Consider the following 21,043-nt stretch of genomic DNA (forward strand, 5'->3'; position numbering starts at 1 on the left):
TGGCACATTCCAAGGTCCAGGACTACGTGCTCAGGGACGCGCTCAAGCGTCAATAAAGTTCAAAAAAGTGCTGTTTTTGGATGTGTTTGGTTTCAAATTTATGGATAAAGGATACTTGACCTGTAGTGCAAACAAATATGAAGTATATACTGGCAAAGAGTGAAAACCCAACTGGCCTTATTATAACCCAGGAGCCCTAAGCTCTGAAATCCCGCAGGCCTAGTAGATTGAAATCTCTGATCCAAGTAGAGTCAAGCTCCATCAGCTCAAACCCAGCAGGCTAAAACGTCATTGGCTTAATAGATGAAACTCTACATTCCCATTAGACTAAAACCACGGAGTCAGTGAACTTAGGCTTCGGAGGTTCAACAGACAAGCTTGCAGGCCTAGTAGATTGATCAATGAAGTAGTCTAATGTACATGTTTATCATAAGGGAACATTGAGTAGTTAATTAAATGAGAACCTTGAGGCATTGTTGTTGGTTTTGAAATAGACAGATGTATTTGTTGGGCTGTAAACACTAAATAATCTTCCCAAATCACCTTTTATTTTTGTGCACTTGTGCAGACACTATGTATAGGCGATTATTCGACTAGAGAATCTGACAGCAAAGTCTGTTCCTGTTCTCGCCCAACATCCATGTAGACACACTTTCCATTGCAGATTATTGGATCGATTTTTATTTGGGTTCACTGTATTACAACACTAACTACACTTAAGTACTTCATTGGTTGTAAATTAGGCATGTCCTGATATCATGAAAGATACTACATTAATATAAATCTTTATTTCCTTTGTATAGTGAACCTGTTGGTCTAGGGAGCCTAACGCCAATTGTGGCATCCCACCTGAACTCCTTTCCAAGGATTTTTCACTCATGCCTGTATTACAGAGGTCTGTGGGTGATCATTTTTGGTTATGAAATTTTAGGAGGAACACTCGCAAGATTACATTTAGGGAACACAAGCTGAAATTTGGAAGTGATTTGAGTCTGTCGTTGACTCCAGATACCAATTAAATTCGTAAAAGGGAAGAGCAACATTCAGTAATACTGACAGGCCATTGGCACTATGGATAGTGATAGCTGCAAAAGTATTAGAACCAGTGTCACTTACTGCTTTTCATTTTCACTTCTTCATATCCATATTGTCCCCTGACTGCGCACAGAACCTGGTAATTAGAGCTTTCACCTATCACTTTCAGACTGAGGCAAGCCTCAACAAGCATCCTCTCTTTCTCTAAAATTCCAGGTTATTGATAGTTCTCAACTAATTATACTTAAATTGAGAAGAGGAAATGCCAGACTACTTGTGAAAGTTTTCACCAATTTGTGCAGCATGCAAATTAAAACTGAATTATAAGTAAACAACATCCGATGAAGACTTTTATGCGTACAAAGAAGGTTCTGATCTTTACAGGAATGATGTTTTTCCTAATTACAATTGTACTTGGGCCCATACTTTAATACTTTTATTTACTAGTGTGTGAGATCTATATTTGAAACATAATGGAGATGCAAAGATTCACTGCATTGCTGCTCTGTTCTTCTGGTTCCATTGATCTGAATTTTGTAGATCAATTCTTATTTTGAACATGTACAGCAACAGTTCAGCCATGAACCTGGGCTATTTCTAAGCTCAAGAAAAACTGGCCTTGGACGTGTTTTGCATGTTGGACCTCAACCTCTAATATAATCAACAGTAGCGTCTTTGAGAGATGCTCCACAAATGCTCACTACTTGCATGTCTAAGTTCTGCTGTATTTGCTACTGATGTCATAGAATCCTTCCAGTGCAGAAAGAGGCCATTCAGCCCATCAAGCCTATACTGACAACAATCCCACCTAGGCCCTATTCCCTTAACCCCCATCTATTTACCCCGCTAATCCCCCTGACACTAATGGTTAATTTAGGATGACCAAACAATCTAGCTTATGTGTTGCTTCACTTTAGTTTGCACAGTTTTGCCCGTTTGAGGCAGCACGGTGGCACAGTGGTTTGCACTGCTGCGTCACAGCACCAGAGATCCAGGTTCGATTCCAGGTTTGGGTCACTGTCTGTGCAGAGTCTGCATGTTCTCCCGGTGTCTGCGTGGGTTTCCTCCGAATGCTCTGGTTTCCTCCCTCAAAAGGCGTGCTGGTTAGTGTTGGGTGAATTTACAAGACTGGGATGAATACGTTTTTGATATTTCCCACTCACCGCATTCCCAGACAACTGAATAACAACTGCTGTCCAGGCTCTCACATTGAAGAATGACCATGGTAGTGGTGGATCAGAGAGTGTAGGGCAAAATACTTGAGGTTGTTGAAGTTTCCTGTGGATATTGGAATATTAGCTGCAATGGAGTGCTACCTCTTCAGTTTTCAATGTTGTAAGTGGCTGAGCCAAATCCTGAGCAGTAATATCATTCTTGGTCCAGTAGAGGGCTCATCCCTTGTCGCACACAAAATAAATATTTCCTTAGTGATGTCAGTGGAGTTTTGACAGAAACAGATAGTGATTCAGTGACAGCACTGACACTGTTCCATGAGTTCCTCTGTTCGTCTGGGTTATTGTCATGTAAATGATAAATGTTCTACATAAAATGCCTGCTCAACACCACCTCTGCCTGCTCACTATATGCCCAATGATTGCTAATTTCCTGTTGTGTAGTTTTCTGTTCGGTGTTTGCTTGATATCTGTTGAGTATTCACTGTCTTCTCGAGACATGTTCAATGCCTGCACAGCTGAGGTAAGGGTGACTACATTGAACATCAAGGCAGCATTTGACTGGCATCAAGGAGCTCTAGAAAAATTAAAGTCAGTGGGAATCAGGGAATGTTCTCCCTATTTGAAGTCGTAGCTAACACAAAGGAAGATGGCTGTGGTTGTTGGAGGTCAATCATCTCATTCTCGGGGCATTACTGTAGGAATTCTTCCAGGTAGTGTCCTAAGCCCAGCTATCTCTTCAGTTGCTTTATCAATAACCTCCTTCCCCTTCATTGTAAGGTCAGAAATCAAGATATTCTCTGGCATTTGGAACTCCTCAGATACTGAAGCAGTCTATGTCCATTTGCAGTAAGACACAGACAACATTCAGGCTTGGGCTGGATAGGCAAGTAACATTAGAGCCAGGCAATGTCCGAACAAGGGAGAACCTAACTGTCTCCTCTTGACATTCAATGGCATTGCCATCACTGAATCACCCACTTTTAATCTCCCTGGGGTTACCATTGACCAGAAACTGAACTGGACCAGCCATATAAATACTACGGGTAGAAGATCATATCAGAGGCTGGGAATTCTGCAGCAAGTAACTCACCTCCCTGGCTTCCCAAAGTCTGTCCACTATCTATAAGGAGTGTGGTGGAATATGCTCCATTTACCTGGATCTGTGCGCCTCCAATAATGCTTCAGAAGCTCCACATTAACAAGGACAAAGCAGCCTGCTTGATCAAAACCGCATTTTCCCCTACCTTGAACATCAGTTCCTTCACCACTGACTCTAGTGGCATTTTGTACTCTATACAAGATGCACTGTAACAACTCACTGACAGCATCTTCCAAACCTGCAACCTTTACCACAGGGGCACAAGAAGAACAAGGGCAGCAGATGCATGGAAACATCAGGACTTGCAAGTTCCCCTCCAAGCCACACACCATCCTGACTTGGAACTATATCACCGCTCCTTCACCATACCTGGATCAATATCCTAGACCTCCCACATGAACAGCACTGAGGGTTTACCAGTGGTTCACGAAGGCATCTCATGACAACCTTCTCGAGCACAATTGGGGGTGAGCAATGAATATTGACCTAGCCAGCAATGTCCATACGCCTTGAAAGAATTTAACAAAAACTCATTTTCTGCTTAGCACTTGCTCGCTCTCTTGTCAATGCCTGCACATGGTCTGCTTGGTGCTTGGCGTCCAGTCGCTCTCTGCTCGGCATCTGGTAATAGAGTAATTATGAAACAGTAGGAGGCATGAACTTAATGCCCACTCTCTTTAGAGCAATTCAATCATGGATGGCCACAATAAACTACCTTAAGACTGTTCAAACTGATTTCACTTGGGTTCATTTAGCAGAGAGAGGCTGTCCAATTCCGAACTGGATTCGATCCAGTACAGACCCCCCCCCCCCAAAAAAAAAACTCCCTTTATGGATGTCAAGTCTCTTGATCAGGTGTTGAATGTCTTTTATTTTGAGGGGACCCCAACTCCTCTGCCCAGAGGTGACAAGATGGTGGTATGGTTTTAGCTGCCGTGCGCACCACATGACATGCCCATTTGCAGCTGGGTTAATACCAGTCATGGCAAGATGAGGTCCTTAAGTAGTCATTAATTGACCAGTTAAGGGGCTCAATATGTGGCGGGGCAGGAAGGTTGACAGTGGGCCTTCCTGCCCAGAGCTTAATTCTGGAGAAGATGGGAAGAGGCATTCGAGTATGCCACCATTCCACCTAATTTAATACCTTTCCAGCAACCACCAATGAGAACAGAATATTCTGCCTATTAAGAAGGTATCTCCTTATCTATTGTTTATAAGAGCCCTGTTTTTAAAAAGATGGCCAATTTTAATCCAGTTTCTCGAGTGTATGTCCCTGGCACAAAATGAGCCCTAGTTTGGCAACTTCACTCTGGAATTCCATCAGAATGGAAATGTGAGAGAAATGGAAAATGTCAAACACTTGTGGAAAGGAGACAGGCACATTAAAGCAGAGTAGGAGGTTTTCTCCAGGTGTAACCATGCTATGGGAGTGTTTGATATTGTCACTGGGCGCTGAGAGTGGAAGATGTTCCATTTCCACTGCTTTAACAGTTCACGGAGGAGCAGAATGTAAGAAGACAGAAATAAGCAGAAATGTGTTAAATTAAGCTTTTGATTGCTAGACCATCCTTGGCTGGAAAAACCCAAAAATATTAGGCTGCGTTCCCTATTCAAGTCAATGTGAGTACTGGCAGTTTTAGCATATACCTGGTAGTCCTATACTTGTTTTTCTTGAACGAGTCCTGGATGTACCAGGTAGCTACAGAAATCAAGAGAACCAGTTACTGATTAACCTAATGTGTTAGTTGATTAACAATCAAATGGTTAACTACCTGATTAATTTGCTGACATTAGATGCTTTGTGTTGTGCACTGTAATCATATTCTGTCTAAAATATTCCCCAGGTAAGGTTGGCAGTCAACATTGCTATTGGTCACCTCCCAGTTTATTTATCCTGTTGGGTGAACATCTGTGCTTGGTTAGCTAGTCTTATCCAGAAAATGGTAGGGGAGTTAGTGTCTTCACTCTGTCTAGGCTGGGGGCGTATCAGCCAGGGTTCCCACTTTTTATCACCATCCATTGTTCCGTGATAGAAAATGCCCGTGTGTGTGTTGGGTTAGGCGATTATTCCTGAAATGATGGTTACTTGGGCCAGGTAAAAGATTAGAACGTAATTTCTGAAATTATATTTGCCTGGGTCAGGTGAAAGAGGGCCCCTATCACTTGTGGAACTGTAGATCAGCAAGAGTCAGCATTTCACAGATTAGGAGGAAGTTGAGGAAGGGAAAAGAAAAATTGGTCGCATGGCATATCCCAGATCAATAGACTGATTTCCAGAGAGGTTCCTTTTTGAATGATTGGCATAACATGTGCCTGCATTAGGAGTTAAAATCAATGAGCAGCCTCTCAGCAGCTTATCAAAGCTGAGAATTAACAAATCTTCCACTGCAAAATAGTCTTTTTTTAAGTGTCATCTTGCAGGGGGTGACACCTTGCAGAGACTTGACAATTGAAGTTTAGCTCAGGGCCAAGGGACTGCACTGTAGTGCAACTCATGGGATTACATGCAAAGGTCATGTTAATTTAAATAAGATAATTACTCTAACAAACACTTTATGGGGGCTTCATTAGTGTCATTTTTAATTTTTTATCTAACACAATGCAAGTGACCCAGGCTGCTGATAAATATGAAAGGCATCTAGGCTGTTTGAATCCATATCACATTCCACAATAACAAGCTGCTAACCCATCATTCAACATCCTCAGGTATTGTGCTGCTTCATTGTCTATTAGTTCAGAGTACGATGACACCATGAGTGCTATTATTAGAGGTTAATCTGAGATGGTCAGTCCAATAAGCAGTTCAGGACAACGTGGAACTTTGCACAAGGAATGGTTGATTGGCATATATGTATTTAAGAGGGAGGCGAGGGCAAAAATATAGAAGGATATGTTAATGGGGTGAGAGGTGGCTGTGTGGAGTATAAACGTTGACCTGTTGGACCAAATGGCCTGTTTCTGTGCTGTGTAATCTTACGTAGTTTGAGAGCATGGAGAAATGTGGAGCAGCATCCTTGAGTTATGCTGAAGTCACTGCATCGTATTATAGCCCAAGAAATCAAAGCCTCAGAAATGCATTTGGAAATCTCTGCACACTGGTTCCTAAAAGATAATTATTTTCGTGAAACAAGTTAGTGGGACAGCAATCAGCAATGGGAACTTCTGAACCTTAAATCTCCTGCTGGCAAAATTGAGGATAAGTTGTAGAAATTGTTTGTCTTCCCTTGAGTATGGAAGATTTACGACACTACGATCAAAGTGCTTGAAATATTAAAATGATTTGACAGGCTAGATTTGAAGAAACTATTTCCTCTGGTGGAAGAATCAAGGAACAAAGGGTCATAATCTTAAAATTAGAGCCAGGCCCATCAAGAGCAAAATCAAGATGCAAGTTTTCACAGAAAAGGGGAGCAAAAATCTTGAATTCTCTCCCCTAAGTATACTATGGATGCTGCGGGAATTGAGTTTTGAAAATTGATGTAGATAGATTTTTGTTGGGTAAGGGTATCAAGGGATATGGGTCAAAGGGGTTGGGGTGCAGATCAGCCAATATCTAATTGAATAGCAGAGCAAGGCTGGCCTACTCCTGTTAATATTATTTCAATGTATTTTTGGCATTTATCCACTTTGTCTCTTTCTGCTGGCCTGTAAGTGGAAACAACCTAAATTCCAGCTCTGGAGACAAAACACATGGAAGCCATGGGCAGAGATCCAGAAATACACAGAGCACAAGTCTGCTACCAACCAGAGGTGAAAAGGAGACAAGAAACCCAAGGACTACATTATAATTATCACTCCTCCAGTCCTGCACCCCTGAACCAGACTGTTTGCTATTTACTCTGGGCAGAGTAAAGTCTAATCTCGTCCCTTCCCCAATTACAGCCATGCCTTCTCTATTAATTCTCATTCTACTCTTTACCTCAACCTTGGATCCGCTGTCATTGATATGGAGAATGTTCTTGCAAGTTTCACTTCTGGAACAACTGCTATATTGGATTCGGTGAATAATCCTACTGCATTGAATTAATTATCTGGCTATTGCACTTAATATTTGTTGTGCAAATTTTCCCTTCTTTCTCACATCTGTTCCTTCCATTTGTGATTCCTTAAGGCACTGGTTCATTTGTGTGGTGCAGTTTCATGAACAATGGGCCTGCAGGTATGAGTCGGAGAGAGTATTGCCAGGTCATTCAACCACAGACAACGTCACAGCTAAGATAAATCAATGGAACAAGCTCTCCATGGAGATAGTGGAAGCAGATAATATTGAGTCATTCAGATGCAAATTATATAGATTTCCTTGAGGAAAAGTATATCTTAGGATACTGTATCTGAGTGATTTGGGTGGATTTAGAATGCGTGGGAGGAAGAGAAGATTTAAGACTTTAGGTTTTCCTTGCCTATGTGTCAGTCTGTTGTAGAGCAATTAAGAGCGATTGATTGCAATGATTAGTCAATAACTATGTTATTGTTGTGACTACCAGGATAGTAAAAGATGAACGAGGTGGACTTTGATCTTTTTTCCCTGAGCCAGGCCCCGCTCTCTCCTAATGTCCGCACGTTTGTATTTCTAGTGTGTCTTAGTAGATAGCAATCATATGTAGAAATCTGTATAAATTTCTCCCCCTTGCATTACCCAAGGACACTGAGGCTGACTGTTACACACTGGCTGAGACCAGCTAACTTAGTGCAAGAAATCAAACTGGGACATTCTTGACCTGTATAACTTGAATACTCAATCCCTCAAACAACTGAGATTGGTGGGAAGCTGCGATGCAACTTTCAATTACTTTATTGAGTGGCCATGAGTGACATCATTGAGTTGCAGATGATATTGTTGCCCCACTGTCAGCCCAAGCCACGGGTTGGCAGACCTACCAAATATTTTAGCATTGACCCATTCCCTTTAAATCAGGCTTGTCTGCTACTGGCTGAACTGACTTGTGTGTGAATACTTTTTCTTTTCAAGTTTGCCGAGTCTCCACCCAAAGTCCAGCCTCTGTGCCCGGAAAAGCCTCTGCCACACTTCCACCTAATCTTCTCCCCGGCACCAGATGCCGTCACCATGGAGACAGGGACGCTACATGCTGAGCTGCAGTAAATAATGTGGTTTCACAATAGCAGGCCACTCCTGCTCACCAGATCCCTGTGGAGTTAAAAAAAACACTTCAGGTACAGTAATAAGCAAGCGACGCTCTTTTTAAATGTTGAGGAGTTGCTGCTTTTTCATGAGCTGAGGAAAAAAGGGTAGCGAGAGCTTTCATGGAGAAAGTTTTTCGGTAATTTAGGAGCTGAGTTGATATGTTGTTGTACTTCACTCAAGGCTTTGTGTTCAGTGTATAGAACTGAAAGGAAGCTTAACCCTTTGTGAACAAGCACTGTACATATCAGATGACTGAAGCAATGCTTATTTGCAATTCTTATTGTGCTTTCTGGATGACAAAGTTGTTTAGTGCGCTCCCTAAAGGGCGGCACGGTGGCACAATGGTTAGCACTGCTGCCTCACGGTGCCAGGGACTCGGGTTCAATTCCGGCCTTGGGTGACTGTCTGTGTGGAGTTTGTACGTTCTCCCTGTGTCTGCATGGGTTTTCTCCGGGTGCTCCGCTTTCCTCCCACAGTCAAAAGATGTGCAGATTAGGTGAATTGGCCATTTGGCCATGTCAAATTGCTCCTTAATGTCCAAAGATGTGTAGGTTGTGGATTAGAGAGATAAATATGTGGGGTTATTGAGGGGGGGGGGGGGGGGGCGGGGGGGCGCGTGGCGCGTGGGCCTGGGCAAGCTGCACTGTCAGTGAGTTGGTGCAGACTCAATGGGCCAAATGGCCTCCTTCTGCATTGTAGGGATTCTATGATTCTAATGTGGAATTGAGGCATATATACCAAGATGGTCTTCTTGGTTGCAATATCTAGTTTATGTTGTGTTAGTTAATCTCAGCTTGTGCAGCTGCATGAATATTGCAGTTGGTCTGTGAGACCACTCCTGGATTAAGGATAGAAAATGTATCCAGAATCTACTCCAGTGATTCATGGTTAAAAGTGTAAACAGGCAGCTGAGAATAGGCTATGATGCCCTGCACAATGGAATAGCCCTCCTGGCTTTTCTGGATGCTTTTATAACTGTATGCCAGTGAGAGTGAGTGCCTTCTGGAAAAGGAGGGTGAAAAGTTTGGGAACTGCAAAAAAAGCCTGGTTATTGTATTGATTTATTTGCTGTGTTCCATTCCTCCTCGCTGATTTCTCAATTTTACATTATTATCTTATTTCAGAAATGGTGCAGACTATATCATGATTGAAACTTGACCAATCCAAGATATTTCTGTCTGCATGTTGTTGAACCTTCAGTCTTATGGCTTAAACTAAAATTCTTCCCATCCTAGCTGTCAATTGCTAAATTTTGTAATCGGCATTCATTTATTTATTTAACGCTTAATGATAACCTAAAATGTCATCTTTAAATGTAATTATTTCATTATAACTTGTTTGAATTTAATTTTTACTCGTGTCTAATTAGAGTTCAGAGCAGTAATTCTGAAACTTTGCCATGTAACAAACGATCTGAACATATATTGTGGCTGTTCTAGGGCCCGACTGCAAATAAGGATAAATGGAAAGATATCTGATGGTCCTGTGGACCCAGAATTCCTTCGTGGTCTTCCCGGGTCTGGGACCTCCAGCTTAAAAGGCTATGTCCCAAAATGTCAGGAAGATCATATTATTGATTTCCAATCGATTTAATGGTTCCCAATTGATGTGTGTTTGGACTGAATATGGCTGGTCAAATGAGGTTCATCCAATTTTTATTTTCTTGATGAAAGGAAAACTGAAAAATAAAATGTGGTTAAACCAAACACTGACAATTGGCAAAAATGAGAATTGAAAAGCTTACTGATAATTGTCATGCTCTTCAATGACAAACAAACGTGTTGAAACGCACGAGGAAAAATTGTTTCCAGTACTTACTTTAGGCCATCGTGAGTTTGTGGAATACTGTACATTGACACATGTTCTGAATGTTTTAAAATTGCTTGGAAGTTTGTGTTTAGAAACATAACTGAAGATTTGCTGTACTGCATTCTCCTCAATTTACCAACACTTATTCACAAAACGCCAGGCAGGTAAAGGAAGGAATTTGAATCATTTCGCCTAGCTGTCACTCATTGTGTGTAAATCACTCTCTTGAATGGGCACCAACCCTATTGGACAGGGTTTAACAAACATTTATTTTCCTTATGAAAGGACAAGGCCTGTTATTTAATACAGTTTTAATGACTGCCAGAAGGAGGACAAAGTAAATCAATTAAGCAGAGAGTAGATGACACCCAACCTGCTAAGGACCCAGTTTTAACCCATTTGAAACCTAACTGCTTTCACAAAATTTACATTGAGCCCTAAAAGTTTGAAGATTGCCAGCAATGGGTTATAGCTCTTGGTCACATTTTCAATTGTGTAACCTCATCTGATCCCTATACCTATAGTGGCTACATAATCCAGTTCATGTAGCAGATTCAATGTAGAGTACCTAGCAGTACGTGAAGCACCTACACTGTCCAGTATGTAAAGTAACAGAGCAACTGTATGGTCCAGCACATGTAATTCAGGCTCATCTTCTATGCATTGCAGGCCCCCAGAAAAGTTCCTAATATTATCCAACTGCAAAATCCCACCAGTTCTGGAGTGGGACCTCTAGATGGGTAGATGGGCAATTAAGAGACAGTAAAGCCCAAAGATCTTGAGATCAATAGACTGGTAGACGACTGAAGCCAACACAAGAGATAAATATGCAGATGATTGGAGAGAGCTGATGCCTCTTTGGGCTACTCAGCTTAATGCTCTACTTCCCAGGGCCTACGTTCACCTTCCCCATGGACTAAGTGGCAATAACTGATGGACAGGAGGGAATCGAGCAGAAGCTGGTCCACTGCAGTAAAGGAACATCCAGTGGAAACATGGGGCGGTGAATCCTGGCTGATTCAAAAACCAACAGTGGAGCTCAACACCCACGTTCTTCACCATTGTAGATCCTAGCCAAACTTTATTTTGTCAGAGAGAACTAGATCACCTCTCCCTCTGGGACAAGTCAACAAGTGTCTCCAACAGACCAAGAATCTGCCAAAATAAAAGCAAAATACTGTGGAAGCTGGAATCTGAAACAAAAGCAGAAAATACTGGAAAATCTCAGCAGGTCTGACAGCATCTCTGGAGATAGAAAAGAGCCAACGTTTCAAGTCCTGATGACCCTTCGTCAGAGATTCTGCCAAAGTTAGCAGTACCAAAATCACCCAACTTAACAGCTATAATGTTACATCATCTCTGCCTCCTGGACAAGGACTGATTTGTATTTTTAAAAACTTTTATTTGGACTTCTAACTTCTCATTTCTGACGTGAGAGTGTGTGTTGCGTCTTTATTATTTTTCTTTGGGTTTTAGTAACCAATAAACTCTCACTTTCTTTGACTCAAAGCCTAGTTAAATTAGCTCCTTTATTAAAAAGTAAATACTTTTGGATTGGGTAAAGTATCCATGGGGAAAGGATTTTAAACAAACCTTTGTTGTGACCAACTGAGGAGGTTGGAAAAAGGGGGAGCCAGCTTATTCCTTCTCACCCAGTCAAACAAAATTGGGATTCTCAGCCGCGATTGTAACACAATGCTCAGAAGATATAGTGGGAAGAATCCACATCAGTGCATGTTGAAATTGGGCAACTGGATGGAGTGGATTTAATGGAATATAGTTTGCTTGACTACCACTAGTCACCATATATTTTTGCTATGGGTGGATTGAGCTCAACGATTGGTAGCACAGGCCAGCAGTGTTTTTGTTTTGATTGGTGGACTACACATCCAGAATGTTCAGGATCAGACACATCAATATTTACTGCATCTGAATATGTGTCCATACACAAATCTGTAATGCAAACAATGCAAATTAAGCCTATCGTCATAACATTCATATATTTCAGAAGTAACTCATTATGTTAAAAGACATTTTAATGTACAAGTATTATTAGTCAGAATACAACAGAATCGTTTCCATGGTATAAAGATGTCAATAGGTGTTAAGAATCAAGAACAGTTAACCTCTGAGACCATCTTGCCAACAAAGCCCAAAGTATTCTGTACTGATCACTTTGTGCACTCATTTTTGTTGCAGTGATTGTCTAAGAGAGGCTTCAGGGTCCTACCTCCTGAGAGTGACAATTTGAGACCTTTTTGAGAAGTATTGAAAGTATTAATTGTGCATTCAGCAGTGGCCCTCAATGCAAGTTGTAAATGGAGAAGGAATGTGAGGCTTATAGTCTGAGAACTAGCTCCAGGACTTTGTATTACATAGCCACATCTGTGTGTTAATCCATTTTGCTATGCAGTGTAGAGAGGCTGAGTTAACAGCCAGCTGGCCTCCAGGGTAGGATGAGATTATTGTACAGTGTAATGCAGAAGGTGAGTACACTTACGAAGCCTGTACTTCTCTCAGCAGCTTATTCAACTAAAAGTACATTATTACAGAGGTGGCCATTCCATCTTTTTGCAGTCAGCACCTAACCTCAACAGAATTTCAGCCAAGGATTAGCATGTATTAGGAATCCTGTCTAGCTCTATATAGGACATGTGCTGCCACATCAGACCAGATGTAGAGTTTATTATAGGCAGGGAATTATAAGCAACATGGCTTGGCCAAAGATGCGTTAAACAAAAGTACAGGTCAATGACCTTTCATCAGAATGAGAAATGTTAGAAAAGAGAATTGATTTGAGACATTAACTCTGTTTCTCTCTCCATTTATGCCGTCAGACCTGCCAAGTACTTCCAGCGTTTTCAGATTTCCAGCATCTGGTAGTTGCCTTTGAATAAAATAAGCTGTTGAGTTTGTGAAAGATTCTTGAGATGTGCTTCATTACCTTTAGATGATGGGAACAAATTTTGTAAAACACGCAATTTTTTTGCACAATAAAAGGCCAATAAACCTGTTCCTTCTTGAGACAGATTCTACCTACCCACATTCCTGCCTTATCACCTAATCGCTTCTTTTTTCAGGAACACAATTATGCCCTGTATAATTATGTTAAAGAATTAGTCTTAGACGCATTTATACTGTCTCCTTTAGCAGCCTTTCCTAATGTTACCTAGCTGTATTACCCACTAGGGTAAAGGTCCCTCCCAACTTTCATTCTTACTCTCATATTTCAAATGTGTCCCCGGTATCTAAGCTATTTCCATACTGAACAAATTGACTGGGTAAGCTTTGTTACCTCCCTTAATTTTTAAAAAACTATTCAAATATTTTGCCCAGTTTTTAAGTGGGTGAAACCTATGAAAGGGCAAATGATGCAAGGAAGGAACAGGCTTTGTGGACAAAGGAGCCTTTTCCCATATGTTGCATGTGTGTTATTACACCAAAGGTCATAACAATATATGTTACTGAATATTAATATCTACACTATAGGAAAGAGCTCCATAGCCTACTTGTGTATTATTATAGGAAGATATGTTGCACTGAGACTATGGGGGGATTTTCTGCTCCGCTTTGGAGGATGGGAATGGTGGAGGGAGGTAGAGAATCATGTGGAAGTCTCAAAATAACATTTATGTCGGCAGGATTTCCCCACCCGATTGCCCCGCCTCTCTGGCAATGGTCTAACAGGGTTCCCACCATGCAATAATGGGAACCCTATTGTAATACACTTAACTGTGATTAGCGGGCATACCTGCTGTAGCATGCCTCCCCCCTACCCCAGGTGGGGTGATGTCATGTCAACATGGTCCATGACAGGTTTTGAAAAATGGGGAGCTGGTGAACAGAACCCGCCCCCCCCCCCCCCACCTTGACATTGCCTGGGTACTGCTCCAGGCACTGCACCCTGTTACTGCCTGGCACAGGGTTCTGTGGCCTTCTGTTGAGGAGGGTTGGTGGTGGTGGGAGGGGAAGCGGGTTCCATATTTGCAGGGTGGCTCCTTTTTTTAAAAAAAATGTGCCCAATTTGTCAGCCTAGGTTGCTGGCAGGGCGAGTTCACGCAAAATCCACCAGGTCAACGTGACATCCTTGGACCCACCTCTTTTTTTTTCCCGAAGTGTTTAAAAATTCTGCGGGAAAAGCTGGCAGTGCAGCCAACACGCCACACGTTTATCCCGCCTGAGATGATCCTTTAAAACAAATTCAGAAAATTCCAACCTATATTTGGTTCTGTATTAAGATAGGGCCATACAAAACTGTGTGACACAGTAACTGCAATGGGGAGAAGTGTTCATTTTGGCATTAGATGATAGCGTAAACCAGGAAATATTGATTCAACCACCCACTATACATCTCTCTCTCAATTTTTTTTCACTTAAGTAAATTGCCTCCAAAATGTTATAGTTTTTCAAATTCCAGTGCAAGCTGTCTTCTTAACCTGCTTTTCCCTGCCCCTTCCAACCTCACCACCAACAAATGCAAGGAACTCATGGACTTCTTTGCATATAACCTTGAGGCTATCCACTTAGCTGCCTTCCATTAGCTCACCAAGTCAAACTTTCTGCAAAACGTTCAAATGTCCTGAACAATCTTTCCCTAGTTTTCTCCTATCTGCCTTTTATATCTCCTTATGCAGTCCACTGTCAAACTTTGTTTGATAAATTTCCTGTGAAGTATATTGGGACATCTTATTGAGTGTTGTACAAGAGAACTCATGCCAGACAGTGTTATAGTGTGATCTTTATAGTATGAGGACCGAGCACATATAGGGTGAATGTGGGATTGAGTACATTACCAGCCACACAGAGAGCACATGACCTGCACTCAGGGTCAGTTGCGTGTTGGACAGAGCCATGTGTACCAGCAAGCATGGAGATAGCTCCTGGCTTGTACCATTTACTGTATATTTGTAAATAGTTTGAAGAGACAATAAAGACTTCTTTAGACCTATCAAACAGTAACCTAAAACATGATGACAGCTTGTGGAAAAACCCAGAGACAAACTGAAATGCTGGAAGATTGAGGAAAAAATTAACAAAGCATTCTGACCTGAAAAGCAGCATCAGAAGCAGAGGTACAGAGGGAAAATTGTCAGGACAAAGCTCCCAAGAAAGGTTTGGAAGCTGAAGGCAAAAAGTTACAACTTCTTTCTGCAACAGAATACCCCATTGAATCTCATTTGGGAGTCCAGCTTCACATCCCAGAGTACATAGTCAGCAAACCTAGCAGGGGTGAGCTAAATCTTTTAAAATTCCAGTCTACAGCAAGACATCTTTAAAAATTTCAGAGTCAAAAGTGCAAAGTTCTTGCTAAAAATCCTGAGTTGGTACCCTAAACCCATGGTGTCTGAGCTTGCTCCATAATATTTATTAATAATTAATTGTATACTCTGGGAGAATCACAACTTTATAAACCCAGATAGAGGTAAGCAAAAGCCAGTATTCTGCAAATTTCTGACTTTAAACATACAAGCTAGAAAAAAAAATGCTGCAGGCAGTGATCGTTGAGAATTTTTTTTAGTTGAGTGTGACTACCATTGTAGCGGAGCCCACCAAAACCAGCAAGCGTGGGTAATCTTTTCATCTCAATGTACAGCAACACCATCTTGATATTCAGAAAGCACTTTAAGCAGAACCTACACTTTTAAAAATTTATAATGGGTTAGAATACCACACGTCCAAATCAATTCAGACAAATCCAAGTCCCAGATTAATCACATAATTGGAGAATTTGGAAGAAAACATTTCTAGGTACAGCATCATTTCGGGTTTAGACAAAGTCAGAAGCAAAGCAGGTTGACACATTGCTTTACTCAGTAAACCTGATTTGGAGGCAACATTATTACAAGACCATGAATCCAAGAATCATCTGCTACATTTGAAGTAGTACTACAATATTTCAGCCTGAGAAGCAATAAAATACTTGAGAGCTAAATTTAACAAGCAAATCCAGCAACCAGGAGAACCTGTCAACACATTTATTGATAATCTATACAGGATGGCAGAAGGTTATGAAATCAGAAACTTAATTTGAACTCAGGGGAAACATAATGGTAATAGGAATACTAATAATAGCAATAGGAATAGCGGACGATGCACTCTGATCTCTTGCAAGCAAAGGAAGATCTAACCCTGGAAAAGGCAATCCAGATAGTTAGGCAACCAGAAATCCATGAGCAGCATAGAACCATTTAAGGCGAAAATAAACTTGTGGTGCAGATGTCAACCCACAGTTCAAATTAAGCAACAGGGACTTGCCAAGAGAAGCAATAACCAAGCTGGATAGCAGAGTGACCATGTCAATGCAGTGGAGTAAAGTACCCCTACAGCAAGATCAATGTGAAGGAGGTGCAAATGAAATGTTGCTCCACCTGAAAAGAATGTTTGGGGCTTTGTACAATGAGGAAGGAGGAGGCAAAGGGCAGATGTTGCAAGTTCTGTGATTGCATAAGAAGCCCACCAACGCCTCTACTTTCTCAGAAGACTAAGGAAATTAGTAGCATGTCTGCTACGACTCTCACCAACTTTTACAGATGCACCATGGAAAGCATCCTTTCTGGTTGTATCACAGCTTAATGTAGCTCCTGCTTTACCCAAGACCACAAACTACAAAAGGTCATGAATGTAGCCCAATCCATCACGCAAACTGGCTTCCCATCCATTGACTCTGTCTACACTTTCCGCTGCCTCCGCAAAGCAGCCAGCATAATTAAGGACCCCACACACCCTGGACATTCTCTCTTCCACCTTCTTCCGTCAGGAAAAAGATAGAAAAGTTTGAGGTCACGTACCAACCGACTCAAAAACAGTTTCTTCCCTGCTGCCATTAGACTTTTGAATAGACTACCCTCGCACTAAGTTGACCTTTCTCTACACCCTAGCTATGACTGTAACTCTACATTCTGCACCTTCTCCTTTTCTTCTTGAACGGCATGCTTTGTCTGTACAGCACACAAAAAACAATACTTTTCACTGTATATTAGTAGATGTGACAATAAATCAAATCAAAGGTTGAGGGCAATGGAGGAGTGTACCAGGGAGCCACAGAGGAAATGGCCCCTATGGAATGTTGACAGGGGAAAATGTTTCATAGTGGCATCATGCTGGAGATGGCAGAGGATGATCAACTGAATGCGGAGGTTAGAGGGTGAAAGGTGAAGACAAAACGGCCCTTATTATGGTTCTGGGGTGTGACGGTAAGGGTGCAGGGGATGGGACGGACACAGAGTTTCCTGTCAACCACTGAAGGGGAAATGTTGGTTGAGGAAAAAAGACAGACGTGTCAGAAGACTAATTTCAAAAGTGGCATCGTTGGAACAGATACAACAGAGGTAGAGAACGTGGGAGAATGGGATGGAGTCCTTACAGGAAGTGGGTGTAAAGAGCTGTGGTCAACGTAGCTTTGGGAATGGTGGGTTTGTAGTGAATATTGGCATCAGTCTGTCACCAGAAATGGAGATGGAAAGGTCAAGGAAGGAAAGGGAAGTGTTAGAGACAGACCATGTGGAGATGAGAGAGGGGTAGAAATTGGCAGCAAAATTGATAACTTTTTCCAGGTCCAGATGAGAGCATGAAGCAGTACCATACAGCATCGGTGTAACGGAAAAGGAGTTGTGGAAGAGAGCCCGAGTAGGACTGAATCAAGGAATATTCTAGATGCCCCACAAAGGCATGCATAACTAGGTCCATGCAATTATCCATAGCCACCAAGTTGAAGGAGAAATTGCTGACTGAGAACAAGTTCAGCTAGGTGAAGGAGAGTAGTGATGGATGGGGGTTGTTCGGGCCTCTGTTCAAGGAAGAAGTAAGAAGTTTAACAACACCAGGTTAAAGTCCAACAGGTTTATTTGGTAGCAAAAGCCGCAAAAGGAAGAAGTAGCAGGTGAAGCAGCATTTTACTTGCACCTCCTTCAATTTGGTCTATTCGCTGCTCCCAATGCGGTCACCTCTACATTGGGGAGACCAAACACAAACTGGGCGGCCGCTTTGCGGAACACCTTTACTAAGTCCCTAAGCATGACCCTATCCTTCCTGTTGCCTGCAGTTTCAACTCGCCATCTTACTTTCATGCCCAAATGTTCATCCTTGGCCTGCTGCAATGCTCCAGTGAAGCTCAAGGCAAACTGGTGGAACAACACCTCATCTTCCAATTAGGCACTTCTGGATACAACATGAGTTCAACAGCTTTATACTGTGCACTTTCTCCTCCATCTTGATCGTTTTTTATTTCTTGTTTACTTTGTTTGTCCCACCCCATTCACCAACTGGGTCATCTGTCACTTGGTCTTCAATTTGGCTTCAGCACCTTCTTTATTCCTTAATTCTACCATTAACACTTCCTTTGTCTTGTGTTCGTGACATCTTTGTCAATTTCTCCTCATCTCCGACCTATCCCTGATCTATTCTGCCCACCTCTCGCCCACCCCCTTAATATATAATCCATCATATTTCTACCCCTCTTCAGCTCTGAAGAAGAGTCATATGCACTCAATGTTAACTCTCTCCACAGATGTTGTCAGACCTGCTGAGCTTATCTAGCATTTTCTGTTGTTATACACAGCCATGCTTTTTGGGAGAGGTCAACGATTTTGGTTTCTCATTGTGTTATGCAGTTCTTTCAGTCAATGGCCATTTAGTAAATTTTAAATTAAACGCTGGAGCCAGCGTAACAGTCCAGCTGGACAAAGAACCATGGCTCAAATACCTCTGGATTTGAACAATAGACACAGCACTTATGGGTCTGAAACAATTCAACTTCCTGTCAGACATGATTCCAGAATCACTAAGGTATGGTGGCAAACAAATCTTCAAGCTGATGTACATCATTCATAACGAATCTTTCTCTCTCTTGAATAAAGATATCTGTGTAGTCCTAGATTTCTTTAAAATGGCAGGAGATGTCAAGACAACCATAGTTATTGATCATGCAGAATTGCAAGTTCCCAAGTATTCAAGCAAAAAAAAAGAATTGTATCCTGACTGGGACTTCATCTCTGAACTGTCTTATCTCTTTGCGGAGCAGGTTTGTCCATTCTTGTTACAGGTGCTGGAAAGCAGATAGTGGTTAAACATGCTAACCACCCAGATGGTAACCCTAATGGAGGAACTAAAAAAGAACGACCAGCTGTCCAATGATACTTGATCTCTGGTTCCAACAACGGTACAGCAGGTCAACACTGCAACCATTGAACATCCAATGCAACTCCCAGGCAGCGTGCCAAAGACTCAGAATATACTGGAACCTGATAGCAGCCATCCATTGCCAACAGCAAAATGCAGAGGTGAACATGCTAGTATACCTCATTCTAGTCACAGGAGTACTTGTCCTCCACCACAGCAGACATCGCCATAACCATACGATGACGGAAGAAGCAAAATAAATCAGAGTCGAATACAATGTTTGTCCACCCCACAAGAAACAAGTTAGGGTCGCAAACATCACCCAGCACAACAGCTGAACTGACCAAGTGCGGTTCAACATGAAGGAATGAAAGAAAAGGATGAAAACATACCCAGTTGCCAGAAAAACTCTAAATCTACAGAAAGAACCAGCAGCAACAGAGCTTACCACCCATCTGACTATATGAAAGGGTTGTAAGGCCTCCAGACTGCCTGATCCTTTGAATTGAAGAACTTGAAGTGGGGTGAAGGGGTAGTGATAATGTAGGGATGGCAATGTGAATAAATCATCGTCATGACAATGTAAGACACAAGGTAATCTATAACCGCTTAAAATACCATGAGATCATAAGATATAGGAGCAGAATTAGGCCATTTGGCCCATCAGATCTTCTCCGTCATGCAATCATACCTGATAAGTTTCTCAACTCCATTCTTCCACCTTTCCCTGTAACCTTTGATCCCCTTACCAATCTAACATATCTATCTCTGTCTTAAATATACACAATGACCTGGCATCCACAGCCTTCTGTGGCAATGAATTCCATAGATTCACCACCCTCTGGCGGAATAAATTCCTCCTCATTTCGGTTCTAAAGGGTCGTCCCTTTATTTTGAGGCTGTGCCTAGTTTCGCCTACTAATGGAAAGATTTTTCCCATGTCCACTCTATCCAGGCCTTTCAGCATTCTGTAAGTTTCAATGAGATGCCCCCCCCCCCTCATCCTTCTCAACTCCATAGAGTACAGATGCAGAAACCTCAAACTCTCCTAATACGTCATTTGATAAGACTTCTGGGGACATGTTGTATAAAGTTCTAGCATAGAGAGGGTTAATGTGGGACTGAGTAAATTACAGTCCACACTATGATCGCACAACCCATTTCCAGGGTCAGTTGAGCGTTGGACAGAGCTGTGTGACCCAGCAAGCATGGAGGCAACTCCTAGTTTGTACCTTTGATGTTTATTTGTAAATAATTCTATATATGACTACAAACACTTATTCAGACCTACAGAACTGCAATCTACACCCTGTAACAGTGATAATCACCGATGGGTTCTAGATGGTTTATGATACTTGTCCCCATTTAAAGGGTGGACATCCTCCTTTATACCGTCTCTTCAAAGGTACCTCTAGCCATGCATTTTGCAGCGGTTGGGAGGATGTGCAGATAATTTGCCTTTCGCTGCCAATTCCACATATGATCAATCACTGGCAACATGCAAAAGGGGAAGGTGAAGATTCCCCATTTAATTGTTCCATTTGCTTGTTCCCATGATGCCAAAGGTGTTTGTGGCTAAATCACCAAGCATACCCATGCCCATTCCATAGTAGAGATGTCTGTCCTCTTTTTTTAAAAAAAAATTCTTATTCCTGCCCCTTTCCC

The 21,043-nt window shown here is 41.9% G+C and overlaps 1 protein-coding gene across 1 annotated transcript in view; it reads right to left on the reverse strand.

Annotated features, from left to right (window-relative positions):
- Positions 1–21,043, reverse strand: part of wrap73 (WD repeat containing, antisense to TP73) — a 147,078-nt gene that overhangs the window by 87,519 nt on the left and 38,516 nt on the right. The gene's annotated exons all lie outside the window — the stretch shown is intronic.

Source organism: Mustelus asterias, chromosome 22, assembly GCF_964213995.1.
Source record: "Mustelus asterias chromosome 22, sMusAst1.hap1.1, whole genome shotgun sequence".
Taxonomy (NCBI): domain Eukaryota; kingdom Metazoa; phylum Chordata; class Chondrichthyes; order Carcharhiniformes; family Triakidae; genus Mustelus; species Mustelus asterias.